The 20,778-nt window shown below is 34.1% G+C and overlaps 1 pseudogene; it reads right to left on the bottom strand.

Moving 5' to 3' along the window:
• Positions 1–17,662: 17,662 nt before the first annotated feature.
• On the bottom strand, positions 17,663–18,893 carry LOC120607406 (ubiquitin thioesterase OTUB1-like; annotated as a pseudogene).
• Between the last annotated feature and the right edge of the window lie 1,885 nt (positions 18,894–20,778).

The raw sequence follows: 20,778 nt of genomic DNA, 5'->3' as shown, positions 1-20,778 counted from the left end.
CGCAGCTTAGTGTAATCTAACTAAATACAATAAAATACATGATTTGTGCTCATGATTACATTTGATATAATACCTTCAATTGTACTTCAGGGGAAGCCTAAAGTCCTTATGAAACATTGTTGTGAATAGATCAAGGCATTAATTGGAGCATTATAGCAAGTGAGTATTTAAGAATTTTTGTGAAACAATGTTTAACAATTCCAGTGATTTATCTTATAGTCTATGGCAGATACTCAAGGATCTTCAATGCTCTTACTCCTTGAATGTCAAGAAGCTTCTACTTGTATATATCAAGAACTAGGAAGTATCATTAGATTATACCTTATCAAATCACAATTTACTCACTTTTTACCAAAATATGATAAAATATAAATTTTACATTTTTAATTTTCTGAGACCATTATTGGGTCATTAAACTGAGAGAAAGTCTCTTGCTATTAAAATTAAATAAGCTCTGCTTTAATGACTAGGCATGTCAAATTGCCTTGATATGAACCTTGTTATCATCTGTAGCATGTATGCACAGAGTTTAAGAACATAATTTTAAGTCTGCATGTTTATTTAGAAAATAATGCTAGAGGTCATACAAGACAATTCAAAGATAATTCTAGAGATTGTGCAAAACTCTTTAGTTCATTCTTTCTTTAATTTATATTCTTTCTGCCACACCCTTCCAAAATGAGAAAATCTTTTTTAACATCCATCTCATTATTTTTGACAAACTGCAACAAACTGAGTTCACAGAATTAAAAAAAATATATTTCTTATTCCCAACCTAATATTCCTGAAATGACCCTAATTTAGCTCTGTTCCCTACTAAAAAAATTCAGATATGCAAAGAAAATTTTCTGAGCTGTTACTCTAATACTAAAATTTTTGATTCAAAAAACCTCAACAATTTAGTAACTTGCTGTATATCTATCTGATAAAACCTAAACACCATTAGAAATGTATAATTTGAACAGTCTATAGTAACCTAGAAAAATTTTGTAAGTTAAAATTAAGCAATAGAATAAAAAATTGTATTTACGATGCTGTGACTAAAACTATATAACTAAATAATTTTGTAAGGGTGTAGGTAAAGTAAAAAAAAAATTTAAAAACTTGATTTATTGGGATGCCAAAATTGTGGATTGATATCTTTCCCCTTTTTATTTATGTTTTATTAATGATGCTATAATGTTTATGCATTAAGTAATTCACTTATTCAAAGCCATTCTTTATTTACTTATAAATAACTGTTGGGCACCTACTCTATCCTAGATTCTTTTTAGGCATTGGGAATACAACAGTTGAAAAGACAAAGTCACTTCCTTAATAGAACTTACATTTCTGGCAACAGAGGACAGGTCTGAGAGGAGCATTTCTTTGTTCACATTTTTCATAGATAAAAATAGGGTAAGAAGTGAAAGTGATATAGGAAGTTTATTTAAAATAGGATAGTGAAGAAGGCCATTGATAAGATAATAATTAAGTACGGGCTTGGAAGTTAGTCTTAATTCATTTGATGATCTGAGGTAAGGATATTCTAGGATAGGGAACAGCAAGTGAGATGGTTCTAATATAGGAACAAACCAGTGTGGCTGAAGTGAAGAGTTATCAGAAAGAGGTAGGAGAAACATAAAAGCCATGGTTAGAATATTTCTGAATATAATAGAAATAATATAAGGTTTTGAACAGGAGAGTGCCATGACCTGATTTACACTTTTGTAAGTCACATTGGAGAATTGTAGTTAGCACTAGGTGGTAGGTGTTAGAAGAGGTAGGATTCAGCTAGGTATTCAAAACTTGGCTTTCTGGTGGATTGAATGTGAGGGATGAGGAAAAGAGAGAGTCAAGTATGACTTCTGGGCTTATAGCTTGAGGAAATGTGTGAATGGAGGGAAGAATGGAGTGGGGAACAGGTTGTGGTCCTGGTGAGGAGATGAAGAGTTGTTTTATATATGTTAATTTAAGTTTAAGGTTTGTATGTATTAGATTCCTATTTGACATGTAAACCGTTTAAGAAGAGTATAACAAAGATCAGAGGAGGGGTAGAGTGAAAATTAAATTTGGGAGTCATTAGAGTCTAAATGAAATTTATAGCAAAGAGATTGAAGGAGATCACATATGGAAGTGAGTGTAAATAGAGAAGTGGCTTTGATTAAGCTCCAATGCAGTCCACAATTCAAAAGAAGAGATAAAGAGGCAGAAGTAAAAAGGAGACAGAGAAGGAGCAGTCAGATTCATAGGAAGAACAACAGGAGATGTGGTGTCCTGATAAACAAGTATTAAAAAAAAAGGGGGTGGGGGTGGGGATGGGGAAATCAACTATATCAAGTGATGCTGAGAAGTCAAGTAAGAAGAGGACTGGGTGGTGACTTTTGGTAATTGTAAAATGGAAATTAGTGGTGACTTTGAAGGAGCAGTTTTATAGCAATAGCGGGGGGAAAGCCTTGTTTGGAAACAAGATTAAGGAAAAGGGAATTGGAGTTTGAAAACAGAGAAGTAATGCAAAAGTGTGTGTGTTTTTGTGTGCGTGCATGTGTGTTTACATTTTATCCCTTACAAGATTATTTTTTAAAAGGCACTATACATTGTGTTCTTTTAACTACATTTTTTTTCTCTTATAGATGAGAGATCTGAGATATAGTTGAGTGAGTTGGTGAAGCTAGTTAATTTCTATTGTTCTGATTTTAGAAATAGGTAGTGCTAAACTCTTTATGAATACTGTGTAAAAAGAAATGGATAAATTTTGCTAATGCAAAAGTTTCTACCTTGGATGCCAAGAGCTAAATATATAAGTATAAATTATAGTATATATTTTTTTGTTTGGAACATCATCCAATTTATATTTCTGCATCAATAGTTAAATCAGTAGAGGAAAAATTAATTGGTAGTTAAGTTATAATAATTTCTCTGGGTTCATATGTACAATTATTAGATTGTTTCCACATATATTATCTCATTTAATACTAAAAATGATCCTGTGGAAGTCATTTATAGAGAAAACTGAGGCTCTGAGTTTCAGGTAATTTTCTCAAAATCACACAGCTAGTTTCAGCCATGGAATCTGATTACAAGTCCAACATTAAGCTCTTGCTTACTTTAGAATGCAGTGCTACTTCTTGATTTAAAATTACCAAACAGCTTAAAAGAGGCAATTATTAATTCCCCGTGTGACACCAATCAAAACTTTTAAATACTTCAGAATGAATTCCAACCCAACAATTAAAGATCTAAGAATTTTACATGTAAATTAAGTTCATTTTTTTGGTTTTCTTATATAGAGAATGGTTGGTTAAATAATTAAGATGAACTAACATGTAAAAATGAATATCATATAAAAAATCTTTTGAGAGTTTACAGGTTCTGTACATGTTAATGTAGAAATGTACTTGACATTTCTTTTTTTAAAATTTATTTTTCTATTACAGTTGACATACAATATTATATTAGTTTCAGAAGTACGACATAGTTACTAGACATTTATATGCCTCATGAAGTGATCATTCTGATAAGGATAGGACCCATCTGACACCATACTTGACATTTGTTTTTTATAGAAATTCAACTGTATAGCTATTAACAGCTTTAAGATCAATACGCATACATAAAAACAACTATGAAATTTTATAAAATTTTTGATTTTAAAGAATAGATTATAAATTGGCACTTGAAATATTGACAGAGATGGAATGAATAGGCATATTTGATATTGATAGATACACAATGAAAAGATTAACACATTTATTTATGATTGTATTTAAAATAATGATCTGAAGCTATAGTGTAGCACCAATTATGAATGTATTGTTAAACTGATTATGTATTTCAGAGCTATGGCAACTATTACCTAGGTAACCATAAAAAATATAATCTTGAGCTAAATTTATTAAATGAAAAGTTTTCTTTTGGGTTACTGCTATTGCAAAATCTAAAATGAGAACATAATTTAAAGTGATATGGAATTGAGTAAAACAGATTTTAAATTACATTTTTACATGATTAGAGAGGATAAAATAATTACAAAATTTATATCAATTTAATATTCTAAACAACACATGCTGATGATTTATACTTTATTACACATTTTCCTCTAGAGAATTAAATATGCTCTATACTGTTCTTAGGAAATTCTGAGAATTTTTGCATGAATTACCTATTGGTAGACATTCTTATATTATATCCACTTTTAGTCAGTGAGAAAAAAGTACTAACAATTAAAAAAAGTCCAACTTAGATATACATCTTTAATTCTATTTACCTTTATTTTTAGCTATTTAGCATGATTTTGTTTCTTTGATATTGAGACAGACTCCATTTTCCACCCCCCAGCTAAGTTAGGTGACTAAATTTTCTATAGAAATAGGTGAATGGAAGCGATGTGTACCACTTAATGGAGGTAGTTCTGGGTAGGCACCATCGTACTCCCTTCTGCCTTTCAGCCAGATGTAACCTTCATGGGGCACTGACCTGAATTTAATCACATGATAAAGACAAGGTGATAAGGAATGGTGGAAGAACATGAAGGAAGAAACCTGAGTTTCTGAATGACCGCCTAGAGCAGCAAGGCCTTTTGTCCTGGACTGCTCACTTTAGACTATCAGATGAGATAGAAATACAATTTGTCTTCTTTAAGGTACTAAATTATTGTTAATTCTCTTTATTACAGTAGCCTAGCCTAAATAATACACACTGATGTGACTAGATTCATTGAGAGAAGGAATAGATCCAGGTAATTTTTCACATTCACAGGTTCAAGTTAATTCATTTATACATGAGTCATTCCCACCCCCATCATGGCGTCAGTCTTGGTGATACAATCTTTCTCACATTCCTCCTCAGTTTTTTCATCATTTAGACCATATGTGTCTCTACCGCTAATTAATGCTTGCTCTATTTAGTTGTGCTTTTTCTTATTAAAATGTTATAACCATAAATAGGAGTGGGGTTAGTGTTTTGCCAGGACAACGTATACTTTGCAATTTTGCAAAAGACATTTAACTCAACTTGATCGGTTTCCTTGTGTGCTCTTGGCTACCCTTCTTACTTATCTTTAGTACTCTTACTATTATGATTAAAAGAATAGGAAGTATTTCATAGTCTATTTGCTCTCTTTTTAAATTTTTCTATCTTTGCTGATTTATATATATTCTGATGAAAATACAAAATTAATGACTTTTAAGTGCAATACATACAATTTATATTTTTCTAAATATATATTTTATATATAATTTTTTATTTTTGTACATAATATATTGAATATATATTTTTATATACAGCACTTATTATTTGTATACTTTTTCATGCAATGTATTTATCTTTTTAATTATTTCCTAGCCAATGTTTTCTCATTTTACAGAGAAATAACCTGAGAGATAGAAGGAATAATTAGCTTAGATGATTTCACACAACTGCTCAAACTTGGTTCTCAGTCCTGGTTCCTCTGACTCTAAGTTCATCTTTGTTTTTGTTTTCTAAATAATAGTAGAGTGAGGTGCTAGAAGAAACAGTGGACACAGAAATATAGTCAAGAGCTTGAGGAAAGAAGGGACATAGAAGCATAGTATAGAAAAGTAAGGGATAAAGAGATAATTTGCAGGCATGTAGGGAAGCTGGCCTTGTTTTAAGTGACCTAGGGTTACATGATTAAGAGGCTCCATTGGAAGTGACTATTCTCAGGTATCTCAATATTAGAAGAACACTTTTGTTGTCAGAACTGGTTGAGTATTTTTGATAATCCACAAGAACTAATTACCTATGTCTAGTGTAGATGTTAGGGTTCTGGTCTCAGCTGGCAGCATTTTAAGATATGTGCCTGTGGGTAGTTGAAGGACCAGGATCTCTAGACACTAATAAGAATCTTTTTACTGGGTCTTGCTAATTTCCAAAAATGAAAGCACTAACAGAAGTAATCTTTTCCTGGTGACTGGTCATCATCTGGCTCATTTCCAGCTTAGTTACAGACTTATTTATAGCTCTAGCACCTTCCTGTTCATTTTTGACTGCTCTCTCTGTATTCTTTTTATATGAATTTATTATGTACAGTTAGAATGTATAAAATAATAAATGTATACTTTTATATATAGTGGTATATAAGGTGGTATCATTGAGGACAGAAAGAAAGTGATTTGTATGAGAAGCTTTAAAAAATATCAAGAGTTAAAAAATCTGAGTGGTCAACTATTTTAAAAAATGGAAAAAGTTATTTTATGTTCTCTTTCAGTATCTCATTAATATCTTTATGTACATATTTTAACAAATGGCAACTAGAAATAGTGGGCATTCTTCTGCCACTAGTAATGGTTAACATTTATAAATCTATCTGCATTAGTTTGCTGGGGCTGCCATAACAAAGTACAGCAGAAATTTATTTTCTCAAGTTCTGGAGGCTGGAAGTCCAAGGTCAAGCTGTCAGCAGCTTTGGTTTCTTCTGAGGCCTTTCTCTTTCATTGCAGATGGCCACCTTCTCACTGTTCTCACATGTTTTCTTTCTCTGAGCACATGCGTCTCTGGGGTTTCACTGTGTTTCCAAATTTCCTCTTCTTATAACAAACCCATTCAGATTGGATTAGGGCCCACCCTAAAGGCCTCATTTTAACCTAATTAATCTTTAATGGCCCTATCTCCGATATAGTCACAGTCTGTGGAACTGAGAAGGTTTCAAAATAGGAATTTGGAGAGCGGGAGACACAATTTAACCCATAACAGTAGCTGACACTTAATAAACACTAATGATGAGTCTGCACTGCTCCAAAGTCTTTCATGTTCTGGCCTGTTTAATCTGTGAAACAGACCAATGAGGTAGATACTATTTTACAGATGTGAAAACTGAAGTACAAAGAGATGAAACAACTTTCTCAAAGTCATACAGGTAGTAAGGGACAGAGTAGTAAACAAATGAAGGTGGCTTGGTCTTAGAGATGCTCTCTCAGCCATTATGCTGTTTAATGTTAATTAACATGAATTTAAGGGTGAACACATTGAGAAAAGATTCTCAGTTCAGAAGGTGACTTCGTGTTTTGGCTCTACTACTCTCTGTCTTTTGAAAAGAGATTCGATTTCTCTAGGTCATTCACAGTCTCCTTTTTATGAGGAGTAACTGACAAGATGTTGTAAAGCTTTTTCTCAAATAAGAAGGACTATATAAATGTCAACTGTTGTCGTAATTTAATCAGGAGGGGTGTGTTTGTCACTTATATTTATGGGCAACCCGGCTACTGAGCTGAGACAAGACTTAATTTCTATAGAAAACAGGTTCATGCCAATGTGGATGAGAAAAGATCATGCAGTGTGTCACAGTAAACCTTTGGTTCCCACAGTAAATCCAACATGGTACCAAAAGATCTTACGCCTAGTCTGTGCATGCATCCTAACTTCACGAATAATTGAAAGACATTCCCAAAACATTCAGAGGTGAGAAAGAAAAAAAGTCAGCTCTTGGCAGTGAGAAACTGGTTTGATGAAGCTCTAGGCTTCAGAGTTATTTGAAGCTGGCCTGGTACTTACAGCTAGTGGTTCCCTACTTGGACATAAACAATTACATCAAATATGAACATCAGACATGCCCACTCTATGGCCATGATGGAGAGAGAAAAAACAAGACCTCTTTATAGCTTTATAAGCATATATAAAAACAAGGTCACTGTGCCTTCCACAAAGTAATAAACACCCTCTCCTGGCTGATGCAAGCAACTGCAACTTCATTACCAGTTAGAGCTTTAGCTTCATTCTTGTAGACTGTCCAAATAGATAAGATTTACTAAGATACCCAGCCAAAGAATTGTGTCTGCTTTCTGACAGAATCTAGAATGAACTCCTGCTTTCTTAGATTCTCCTCAAAAGCATCCAAATTCTCTACAGGGTCCCCCAACCCTCGGGCCGAAGACTGGTCCAGTCTGTGATCTGTTAGGAACTGAGCCACACGACAGGAGGTGAGCAGCTGGAGAACAAGCCAAGCCTCATCTGTGTTTGCAGCCGCTCCCCAGTGCTAGCATCACCACCTCAGCTCCACCTCAAATCATCAGGCATTAGATTCTCATAGGAGCACTGGTCCCCGGTGCCGAAAAGGTTGGGGGCCGCTGCTCTGATAAACTCTTTCTGACATCCTCTACTGAGATGGCCCACAATTCCCCACACGTCTTCTCCCTCACTTCAGTGAGTGGTAAACCTAACTTGTTCAACAATAGGTGTTTCTAGCAGTCTTTAGGGGAAAGGCTTTGATAAAGGTAGTGCAAATGCCCAACCAGCTTTTAGAGAAACAATCTTATTTATGCTAGTTTTTTCTTAAGTGAGAAAGACAAAAACATCTTTTTAGTACATAAAGATTTGGAATTTTTTAGGGAGAAAGGCCATTGGAAGCTGTATCTATTTCAGTAGATTTTGAACATGTCTGTCTTGCTTTTGACTTTACAGATCACATAGTCTCTGTTCACATATACTTCTAGTGTATCTTTAATTTTTGCTTGCATAAAATTATGAGGTTCTGAATACCATGTATTCTATCTTATTACAATAACTGTCACATATGGTTTAGTACAAAGCTCTAGTTCTGTATATTTTTATATTCTTCCTACTCACAATGGAAAAAAAAAGAGTTATACTGGTGTTTGCTGCCTGCCCAATTTAGTTGCTAACTGTCCACCCACTGTTCTTTTCTTTGTGCTTATGCCTATGCTGCAGTTTGAATGATCAAATTAAACAGTAGGCCTAATTAACTGTAAGAATTTTGTAAGCTTCTAACTGGAAAATCTGCTTCTTCTGGCTCCTTTTTTTTTCCTCCCAGAAAAACGGCTTTATACTTTCAGCTTATTACTGTCTGATAATTTATACAGTATTTGCCTACACATACACATTCAACTAATTTTATTCTAACACTTTAATTCATGTGCCCATATTCTATGGCTTGAAATTCCCCTTCTCTCAGTATGGTTGCTTAGCAACTCCTGCAAGTTGTGAACAACAAAATGACTTGTTATTGGGCACTAGGAGAGAGCTTTTCAAGTATCATTGATCTAGGAGTTCCATAAATAAATATTTTTCTCTTATACTTAGGTGGAAGTATATCTAAAGAGGGAAGACTGGAATCTGTGCCTAATCAGAGAAATATAAAATTATTAGACACCAAACAAAATGTTTAGACAAGTTGATAATTGATAAATCAACGGGTGTGATGAGTTCAAAGATTTTTGTCCTTTGTTGAAACAAAAGTTTCAGTGTTTGACTGGGATTTCAAAAGATGTGAGTACAGAGGGTTATATTTAACATAGACCCATTCACCAATATATCAAAATGATAATCGTGTTACATATGATACCAGGTGTTGGAGATTAAGATGTATCGGAAATTTCATAAAATGCATTAAGTTCTATTTTTCATGGTAATTGATAATCCTTCATGGAATTTGATTTAGGCTTTGGATCTGACTAAGGGTACAGAGGTCAGAAGGATCAGTGCCTGAGGACCCTACTCTTTCATTATAAGAACAGTTTACTCTTTCAGAATAAAATCTGTGGTTTTGCTGTGTGAGGTCTCACCGGGAGGAATCCAGGTTGAAAAGATACATATCTTTTTTATTCAAATAGGTTGTTATTTGTAGAATTTGTAACGTGGACTATCTAACTTTTTACACCCACTGCCTGCTAATGTACCTAATTAAAATAAATACATGTACACACAGAAAACTCCTTACTCCTGATTGTAGCACACTAGTGGGTATTTTCTGGTACACACTTTTCATCTGGTTGCATTATAATATACCTTTTAGGCTTATTCTCTAGTATCTTACTCTTCTAATATTTTTTAAAGCACTTGTTTTCTGTCTGAGCTGCTTATTTATGCCTGTCTAAGTCACTTCAATTTGCTAAAAAGTAGTGGCCACAATAACTATTTTCATCTATTTTGAATTTAGATACTGTCCATTAAAATTGTGTTTTAGAAAATTGTTTTAATGTAATGCACTACTATTGATGTCTGAGACTGCACTGTTGATGAGATCTCTGTTTTACGTTTTGTACGTAGAAAGATTCAAGAGCAATACTTCGTTGACTCTGGATCTGATATGTGTAATAAACTTGAGATGGTTAATCTTATATGATAATATGACTGGACCACGGGATACTCAGATAGCTGGGTAAACATTAGTTCTGGGTGTGCCTTTGAGGGTGTTTCTGGAAGAGATTAATATTTGAACAGGTGAACTGAGTAAAGTAGATGGCCTTCCCCACTTTGGGTAGGCATTGACCAATCCGTTGAGGGTCTGAATTGAATAAAAAGCAGAGGAAGGTTGAATTCAGTCTTTTTCTGCCTGATTGCTTGAGCTGGGACATCAGTCCTCTCTGGCCCTCGGTACACCTGGTTCTCAAGCTTTCAGACCTGGAATCTACACAATCGGCTCTCCAGGACTTTAACTACACCACTGGCCTTCCTGGGTCTCCAGCTTGCACGGGGCATATTGTAGCACTTCTCAGCCTCCATTGGTTTCACTTCTCTGGAGAACACTAACAAATATAAAATTCTAGGATCAAGACCATATAAAATTAATCATTTAATGGAAGGAAAGTATAACTAATATTTATTGAGCATCTATTATCTATTAGTGTCTATTTACACACTATTGTCACTTAATCCATACAGCAATAAGGTGCGTATTACTGTATAACTGTTAACTGATCAGCTACCCACTTATCAAAGAAATTAAGAAAATCGACCTATGTCACATAGCTAAGAAATAGCAGAGGCGATATTCAAACCTGTCTGCTTGACTCCTGAACTCATTCCTATCACTCTTAACATGGGTGTTAGGTTCAGGGAGCTCACATTTATTGACTATATATATCTGTATAATATGTTCTATAAGGTGCTCTGGATGCAACAGACAATTCTAAGCCATGGCTTCTGAACTCAAAGACTTATTAATGTATTTAAGTAGACTAATCGTGTGATATGACATTAAGGTGCCAGATGAGAGTGGAGATAATTGTAAGAGCTGAGAAGAAGGACGTTACTAATTCTCTCAGGTCAGCTTGCACATTGATAACCAGGAAGTATATATTCATTTTCCATTTTTTGTCTAGATTATCAATAGGGAGTTTTCTGCTTTGGTCATAAATTATGGGAACTGCTTTTGACTCTGTATTTCAATTCTATATTTCAACTCTATACATTTTATAACCTTTGAATCTTGAGTGACTACATATATTCTAGCTCTGTCATGTACTAGATGTGTGATTTGAGCAAATTATCTCTTGTGTTCAATTTTCTTCATTTATAAAGTGTATATAATAATGATTCCTATTTTAAAAGTTTGTCGTGACAATTAAAATGATTTAAATAGGCATATACATCTTCAGTTTACAACTATATCTTCCTGGTGAATATTTCCTTTCATTACCAAATCACTCTTTATGTCTAATAAAACATATATATATATATATATATATATATATATATATATACACACACACACATATATATATACACACATATATATATATATTATTTCTTTCCTCTATAAATTCTATTTTGTCTTATGCCACATTTATTTTGATTAATATCTGTTATTAGTATTTGATAGTACTCGCTCTCTCTTTTTTTTTATCCTTCCACTTGTAACTGTTTGAGGTCTGTATGTTTTAGGTATTTAAAAATTACATTTGATTTCACTCATATGTGGGATATAAAACTGAAAGCAACAAATGAATGAACAAAAACTTACAGACATACACAACACTTTAGTGGTTCCAGAGGGAAAGAGGAGTGTGCAGCAGGTAGATAAGAATAAAAGGTGTCAATATGGTGATGGAAGATTTGACTTTGGGTGGTGAACACACAATACAATATACAGATTATTTTTATTAGTCAATGTCACCTCTATAAATGTAATTTAAAAAGAGAAAAGTTAAAAAAATAAAAATTACATTTATGTTCATTGTAATAATTGTTAATTTTTATTTATTTTCACCATTTTATTTTATGCTATTTTTTCTATGCTTACAATTTCCTTCTTATGTATTTTATTGGATTGATAAAATTTACTTTATGTTTTTTAATTTCTCTATTCATTTGGAAATTATATTCCTTTAGATGTTACCCTCAAAATTTTAACATATATATTTAATATAGTTTAAAGAAATCAGAATTTCTGCTTCCTTCACACATAATATAATTGACTTTAGAACGTTTTCTTTTTAATAACTCCCATCATGTTTTCCATGCTACTGTGATCAAATGGTTTTAGTTCCACCTTGATTTTATGTCATTTAATTTAATCGTTATTCTTATTTATAGTCATTGCTTTCTTGGATTTTCTCAACACGATTTAACATTTTAATAATCATGTTTTCAGCTTCATTTAATTTTCTATTTTTACTCTCTATTAAATTTTTAACTTATAGAAATTCTCTTTGATTCTTTTACAAATCTGCCTGGTTGTATATATATTTTTTTATTCAGGGTTTCCATTCCCTTTTTTATATACTCAATCATCTAAATAGACTTAAGATCATTTTACATCTGAAGTCTTAGGAGTGTTACCTGCTCTTCCAAAGAGCAAATAAGGGTGAAGAAAAGCCCAGACAAATAATGTAGAATGTGTGATGGTTTCAGGTAAGGCTGCGGCACAACCAGAGTAGGTGTCCATGAGCCTTTGTGGAAAAAACGTATAGACAGAAATGCACATATGAAAGAATAGCAATAATGAAATATGTTTATGGGTACAAATAGGAGTTAATATGATGTGAATATTAGAAAATCAGTTGGGTAACAAGACCAGTTTGTGTTGCTTTCAGGTGAGAAAGATGAGTTTCAAAGTGGGCTGAATGATGGTGAATTCCTTATTCAAAAATAAGGCAGAAGCTATTTTTAGAGATTAATATTCCCAGCACAGGCAAATATTCTTGCTTTTAGGCTAGATATATTTAGGTTTTAGGTTAGATTTGTAGCCTCATTTTTGATCTTGGAGTTGAAATACACAAAAAACAGCATTTACCATCATTGTCACCACTTAACTACATAATCGTACAGTGTGTTTCAGCTGTGGCAATTGGTTACATTTATCATATTGTGACATATCCTCACACTTCCAGTAAAGATATCTCACATCAAATGTGATTCTTGAGGTTTCATTATCCACATGGAGTGAATAGTTGTGTTTTGTTGGACTGAACTCCTTTAAGAATTATGTACACAGAAAGAAGAGCCAAAATTTAGAGTTCTTCTAGGCCTTCATTGCAGCCATGATCATTTAGGTTCATCAATTACCATCACAAGCAGCTGAGAAAGTTTTTCAAGTGAAATTTGAATTACAGACTCTGAAGAATATACTACGCTATAAAGAATTAATAAAATGATGGATTCTTCATGTGAAAAGAACTGGGTGATGTCAAGGGCTGGAAAATAGAACCAATAAGAACTGGACAGTCTTGGAATCATTGGATGTTCTCATTGGTAAATGCATTACTATAAAACTCATTTTTTTCAGGAATGTTTGGGCTCCTTAGAAAGTACACATGACCCTTAACACTAGGACAATAGAACACATCTTGCCGATATTATAAATACAAATGATATTGACACAAATGGCCCAGGATAAAGAGGCTGAAATGGTTTTTTGAGTTGGCAGAATGTGAATATACTAAATTGATTAAGTTATGATTGAGAGACCAGATAATTTCTTGGCCTAGAAGCCTCTGTGTGTGTGTATCTGTGTGTGTGTGTGTGTATCTGTGTGTGTGTGTGTGTGTGTGTGTGTGTGTGTGTGTGGTGAAGTAGGGTCAACCATTTGAAAATGTGGGTGCATTTCATAGGCCAAAGGTCATCAATAGGCATTCAAGTGTTCCAATGTATTTTTGTAAACTGTATATTTTAGCTGCATAAAATGAAACCCAAGTTATACCAACTTATGGAAAAAAATATTGGACGAATTCTGGGACAATTTTCAGAGTCCAAAGCAGAGCCAAAGATCAGCTTCTGGAAGGCAGAAATAAGAAAATTATGGGGTTCACAGTTACTGATTGAGGGGCTTGAATGCCATCAGAATGATTTTGTTTGATCTAAATCTATCATCTTGGTCTGTCTCTGCATTTTGCAAGCAGATGAGCTTTCTTTGTACAAGGTTGAGGGAGGGGTATAGATGACAACAGTTTCCAGGGCTTCTTGCAACTTAGTCATTAGGTAGTATAAACTCTTTGCTCTACCTCCTGCTCCAGTTATTAAACAACTAAGGGAAGGGCTTGAATTGGACAAGTGTGAGTCATGTGCTTGCCCCTAAATACTGGGGGTAAAATCTGATTTAAAACATGTTTTCTTTTATTTTGAATTTACTTTTACTCTGTGACTTTGTCCCTTCCCTTTAACCTAGGCTGCTAAACATGATTCAGCCATCATTGGGTGCTGGTGACAGGGGTAAGTTGTCCCTGGAACAGAGAAAAAAGGTATGAAATTTTACTTTTAAACTTAGATGAAAAGCCATCATAAGACCACATGCTAGGAGAAATTTGCTAAATCAATTTTTACAGACTCAGTTCAGAGGTGAAAGAAAAATTGGAGAAGAAAGCAATAAAGGAGAATGATGTGTCACTGAGAAGGACCCTAATGCCTTGCCTCCCATTCTAGGGTTAGTTCTAAGCTGAGTGGTAAAACGTCAGAACGCTCACTGGGTTTGGAGATGTGAGATTAGAGTAGACTTGTGATTCACCTTCTATGTGGTTGTGGCAGAGTGGCACATCGCTCTGATAACCATGGTGTGGGAAAATAGAACTGGGACAATTGTATCAGATGCCTGGGCAGAAAAGTGTGTGTAGTAGGCTCATTAAATTGTTGTAATTCCTTTTACAAGTGAGAATCTCCAAAAGCAGATGCCAAGACAGAGTTTAGGGAACAAGATGCTTATTAGGTGTTTCACATTTTTGAAGGTAAGGGAGAAAAAAACAAGATAGGGCAGAAGTCTAATTATAATACAGCCTTGGCCAATCTCTTGGGAAGTTTTGGAACAAGAATTACCAGTCAGAGTTTCCTGGGTTGGCTGAAATTCCCCACTTTGCTCTGTCATTGGGTGTGGGCCACCCAGCAATGTGTGTGATCTTAGGCAAGGCAGCTCACCACAGTTGAAGCATACTAAGAAGGGGCTGACAGCTACAGGCTGTCTGCTGACCAACCTCCCTCCAAGGACCTCTAATCGTTCTTTTAAAAGAGATTTGGGTTGCATATTTGGTCGACATATGCCCTCATGGGTCATGAGAAGCACCATTTCTTTTCTTTTGTTGGCTGAGAATGATAAAGACCTAAAGGATCTTATGGTGATGACAACAGTATAAAGCTGAAAACGAACATGGGTTATGTGACTATCAACTTAGCGAGAAGGCAAAATCCCTCAGCAATTGCCTGTGTATTGACAAAGCATGTCAAAAGAACTGACAGCATTTTAAAATTTAATAGATGAGAAAATAAACAAATTCTATTTCCTACTTCTACCTCTAACCTCTTACCACCATGTCACGGGGTTGTGTAAACCTACTGAATTTATGTCACTGAGGGAGACAGTCTGAAATAATTTAGGTGACTTGAAATTGCATATTATGTTTTTTTCTCATCAAAAAACAATGGTGAAATGTTGATTCAAAATGGAGGTGAAGATGAGTTATAGAGAAATAAAAAATTAATTTGCATATCCAGGGACACGGCCTCGAAAATTTATAACCACCTCAAAGTAATTGAAATAAAATTAACTCTTGCCATTTACTTCTATCAGGAGAATATAGGTAGTTATCAAAGTTTTTGGTTAAATTGGGCCAGCTATGTTTTATAAGAAATCAGAGACTACCTTCAAAATGTTTTATCATTTTCAGGTCTTATATGCTTACTTTAAAAAAGTGCAACTTACTGTTGTGATGTTATTTGAATACATGTCCGTCTCATACCCCTTTCCATTGTATTCCCTCATTCTGAAATGCTCTTTGACAACATCTTGTTCCTCTTATTTCATTTTATTCCTTGCTCAAATATAATTTCCTCAGAAAGACATTTCTTGGCTAACTTATTTATATTCCATTAACATGATTTAATTTTCTTCAATTGCTTATCACTACCTGATTTTATAGTCTATGTTTATTTGTATGCTTATTGACTATCTCCTTATAAGAAAAGAAGCTCTGTGAGGACAGGGCATTGTTTTAATCATCTTTTTAAACCTCAGCTCCCAACACCTGGTAGGTGCTCAGTAAATATTTGTTGAATGAATGAGTCAAGGGTATATAAAGTTTTACCAGTTCTGGAAATTCATTTAAATTGTTTCCTATGGGGAAAATAATACAAATTACTTCTTGTTACATATCTCCTATATAAAATATTTCTGTATCCATTTAAAATAATGCCTCTGAATATTAGTGCCTTTAAAATATAAAGACACCGTACGGCCTCATTTTGAGCATATTTCCAAGAAATATTAAATTGGAGCTGCGAATATACATTTTTCTATATTGTTAAATGCAGGACTGAACTAGCATTGCTAATCCTGCATTTGTATTACTATGCTTCATGCTCATGGCAAGAGTGCATTTTGTTAAACAGAGGTGAGACACTGGCATATAACTCAGCAGTGGATATCCTTGGAAAAATGGCATTAGAATCAAAGGTAATGTTAGACACCAGAGTTTTCCAACCACCGGATTTGAAAGGAAAAGTTTTTTTTCTTTTTCTTCTCTTTCATCTTCCTCCTTGTCTTCCTCTACTACCATGTCCTTCTTGTCCTCCACCCGACCTCATCCTATTGTTTTTCTCTTTCCCTCCATTCTTTACCTCCTCTTTTTTTCTGTAATCCTTTTGTGAAGATACCCCACTGGGTGGAAGTGTGGAGCTAGTTTTACCAGAAAAGAGTACAGAAACCAACACTTAAAAATAATGTTGCTGTTTCAAGATATTAATGCCACTATTCTTAGAAAATTAAAAAAATATATTTTTAGAGCTTCTACAAATTGAGAGGAGAAATGACAAACGGCATCAGGGGATGCAGATATGTGACAGACTGGCAAGACTTGTCCAGACAGGACAGTTGGTACTTTAGTTTACTTTAAATGTGTTCAACTTATACAAGGGGAGCAGGGAAAAAAGAACTTTAGAATTAACTGTGTTTTGATGACATATTTTCTTAGCTTTATTTATTAATTTCCTAGTCTTATAAATTATACAATTTTTTTCCATTATCAAGATTTGTGAAAAAGTGATAATTAATTAATGAAATAAGATAGCTCAGAGGAGTTAGAAACTAAATAAAGCTCATATTAAAAGTATGATATATGGCTTTACATTGGTGTTTTTAGCAGACGACCACATTTTACTCAGAAAAAAAAAATTGAATTACTGAGCATAGGATAATATTTACTTATTTTCCTATTTCCATGTATTAAGGCACATCTCAAAAAACAGTGCACTAGTCATAGCAATAATCTTTAAAATTATTATATTTTATATACATTTTTGTATATTGACTGGCATTCTTGCTTTTTTTTTTTTACCACCAGCATCCCCTTTAGTAAAACATGAAATGCTGTATGACAGAAAAAGAGAGGGAGCTAGTGAAATATGACCATTTACAACCACAAAAACCCTCCATACATGTCTAGCTCCTGGCAGAGGGGAGGGCAGGCAGGGTCATTACAGGTCAAGGTTAACTCTATTACTGTAGTTAACACAGTAGGATACTGTAGTGTCCAGGCCAGCTGAGAAGGTAGACCTTTGGCTCAGAGCCCTCAGAGGAAATGTGCCGACTGGTGGTGTTGTCTTCACCATGGTCTATGTCCTCCATCTGGATGGAGACACTGAAGGCCTGGGCCAGCGTGATAACGTAGATGTGATCAGTCTCCTTGCACATGGGCTCCACCTCCTGATGGCAGAACTCCTTGACAGTTCACACACCCTTCATGTAGTACTCAGAAAACTTGCTGTTATGCTGCAGGTGGCCTGAAGTGAGCAGCTGCTGGTAAACTACCAGGTAGTTGCAGGTGCTCTGGTCATTGAAGGAGGCCAGCAGATAGGCTACTGAGGTCTGCTTCTTTACCTGCTCAATCAGGTCTGTGAATATGTTGTGGAAATCTTTAATTGTGAACTTGGTGAAGCGCTGGAACACCAGGTCCTCTTTAATCTTGGCAGACAGCTTCGAACTACTGCAATTATGGCATAATCAAGCAGGTATGTCAGAATAAACACATAGGTTATCTAATTTGTTGGTGTACAATTGTTCATGGCAGTCTCTTATGATTCTTTGTGTTTTTGTGTATTCAGTTGTAACATATTTCTCAGTTCTGATTTTATTTGAGTCTTCTCCTTTTTTCTTGGTGAGTCTACCTAAAAGTCTTGTCAGATTTGTTTATCTTTTCAAAAACCAGATATTGGTTTTATTGATATTTCCTATTGCCTTTTTAACCTCTATTTTATTTAATTCTGCTCTAACCTTTGTTATTTCCTTCCCTCTACTAACTTTGGGCTTTGTCTTTTTTTATAGTTCCTTGAGGTATAAAGTTAGGTTGTTTATTTGAGACTTTTCTAGTTCTTCAAGGTACTCATTTATCACTATGAACTTTCCTCTTTAGAACTGCTGTTGCTGTTGCTGAAGGCCTGGGCCAGCGTGATAATGTAGATGTGATCAGTCTCCTATCAATTTTTGTATGATACATTTTCATCTTTGTCTCAAGATGCTTTTTTATTTCTTTTTAAATTTCTTCTTTGATTAGTTGGTTGTTGAGTAACATGTTGTTTAATCTCCACATATTTGTGAATTTTCCAGTTTTCTTTGTGGTATTAATTTATAGTTTCAAATCATTGTGATTGGAAAAGATCTTTAATATGATTTCAGTCCTTTTAAATGTATTGACTTGTTTTATGGCCTCACATATACTTTACCTTGGAAAATGTTCCATGTCCACTTGAGAAAAATGTATATTCTGTTGCTTTTGATTGAAATGTTTTATATATATAAAATATTAGCTTCACGTGGTCTAACATGTCATTTAAGGTCAATGTTTTTTTACTGATTTTCTGTCTAGATGATTTATCTACTGATATAAGCAGGGTATTAAAAGCTCCTGTTACTATTTTATCGGTTTCTATTTTTTCCCTTTATGTCTGTTATATTTGATTAATATATAGAGGTGCTCCTATGTTGGGTGCATAAATATTTACAAATGTTATATCTTCTTGTTAGATTGACCCCTTTATCATTATGTAACACCCTCCTTTGTCTCTTATTACAGTCTTTGTTTTAAAGTCTATTTCGTCTAATATATGTATAGTTACTCTAGTTTTTTGTTTTGTTTTGTTTCCATTTGCATGAAATATTTTTTCCATTCCTTCACATTCAGTCTTGGTGTGTCCTTACATCTAAAGAGAGTCTCTTGTTGGCATCTTCTAGATGGGTCTTGTTTTAATTTTTATTCATTCAGCCATTCTATGTCTTTCGATTGGAGATATAGTCCATTTACATTTAAAGTAATTATCAATAGGTATGTGCTTACTGCCATTTTACTAACTGTTTTCTGGCTGTTTTCATAGTTCCTCTCTGTTCCTTTATTCTTTTATGGCTTGATAACTTTCTCTAATGGTATGCTGATATCCTTTTATCTATATTTTTGTGTATTTAATATGGGATTTTTCTTTGTGGTTACCATGAGGTTTAGATATAACAGCATGTCTATAACAGTCTATTTTAAGTTGATAACAACATAATTTTTATTCCCTTGTAAAGCTCAACATTATTACTCTCTCCTTCCACATTTTATGTTTTTAATATCACATATTTCATCTTTTTGTCTTGTGTATTCCTTAACTAATTGTTGTAATCATAGTTACTTTTACATTTTTTCTTTAACTTCACACTAGCCTTAGAAGTAATTAATTCACTACTTTTATATATATTTACCTTTCCAGTTAGATTTTTTTTATATGTATTTTTATTACTAATTAGCACCCTTTCTTTTCAGCTTAAAGAAGTCCCTTTAACATTTCTTATAAAGCCAGTTTAGTGAAAATAAATTCTTTTAGCTTTACTTGTCTGGAACTCTTTATCTGCACTTCCCTTCTTAATGATAACTTTGCCAGGTAGAATATTCTTGGCTGAAAGGTTTTTCTTTCAGCATTTTGAATATATCATTTCACTCCCTCTGGCCTGCAAATTTTCCGCTGAAAAATATGCTCACAGTCTTATGAGGGCTCCCTTGTTGTTTCCTAAAACAAGTTGTTTTTCTCTTGTTGCTTTTAACATTCTCTCCTTGTCTTTAACTTTTGAGACTTTAATTGTATTATGTCTTGGTGTGGTTCTCTTTGGGATTATCTTATTTGGAACTGTCTGTGTATCCTGAATCTGGTCAGAAACTTGCAGAAGATAAAAACAAAGGTTAAAATTGCATTAGAAAAACACCAGGATTCTCCCATGTGGAAATTTCAAGAGCAGAATGAGATATTCCAAGACAACAGAGCTAAAATGGCAGGAGGACTGGCTTTGGCATTAACCAGAAATGACTAGGAATAGTCAGAAAAAAAGTGGATTAGCTCAAAAAGTAGAGAAGTTTTTTGACATCTCAAGGGGTTTCGGTTCAAGATGGCAATGCAGAAAGATCCTGAACTCACCTCCCTCCACAAACATAATTAGTCCACAGCTACTTATGGAACAATTTCCTCTTAAAAAAACTTGAATGCTGGCTGAGAGATGTCTACACATCAGGAAAATGAGAAGAAAATCACATATAAGTGGGTAGGAGAGACTTAGAAACAATCTTGTCATAAACCTTACTCCCACCCTCTTTGCTG

This window comes from Pteropus medius, unplaced genomic scaffold, assembly GCF_902729225.1.
Source record: "Pteropus medius unplaced genomic scaffold, Ma_sr-lr_union100, whole genome shotgun sequence".
Classification (NCBI taxonomy): domain Eukaryota; kingdom Metazoa; phylum Chordata; class Mammalia; order Chiroptera; family Pteropodidae; genus Pteropus; species Pteropus medius.
The sequence above is the reverse complement of the archived record's forward strand: the minus strand, read 5'-3'. Positions and strand labels throughout refer to the sequence as shown.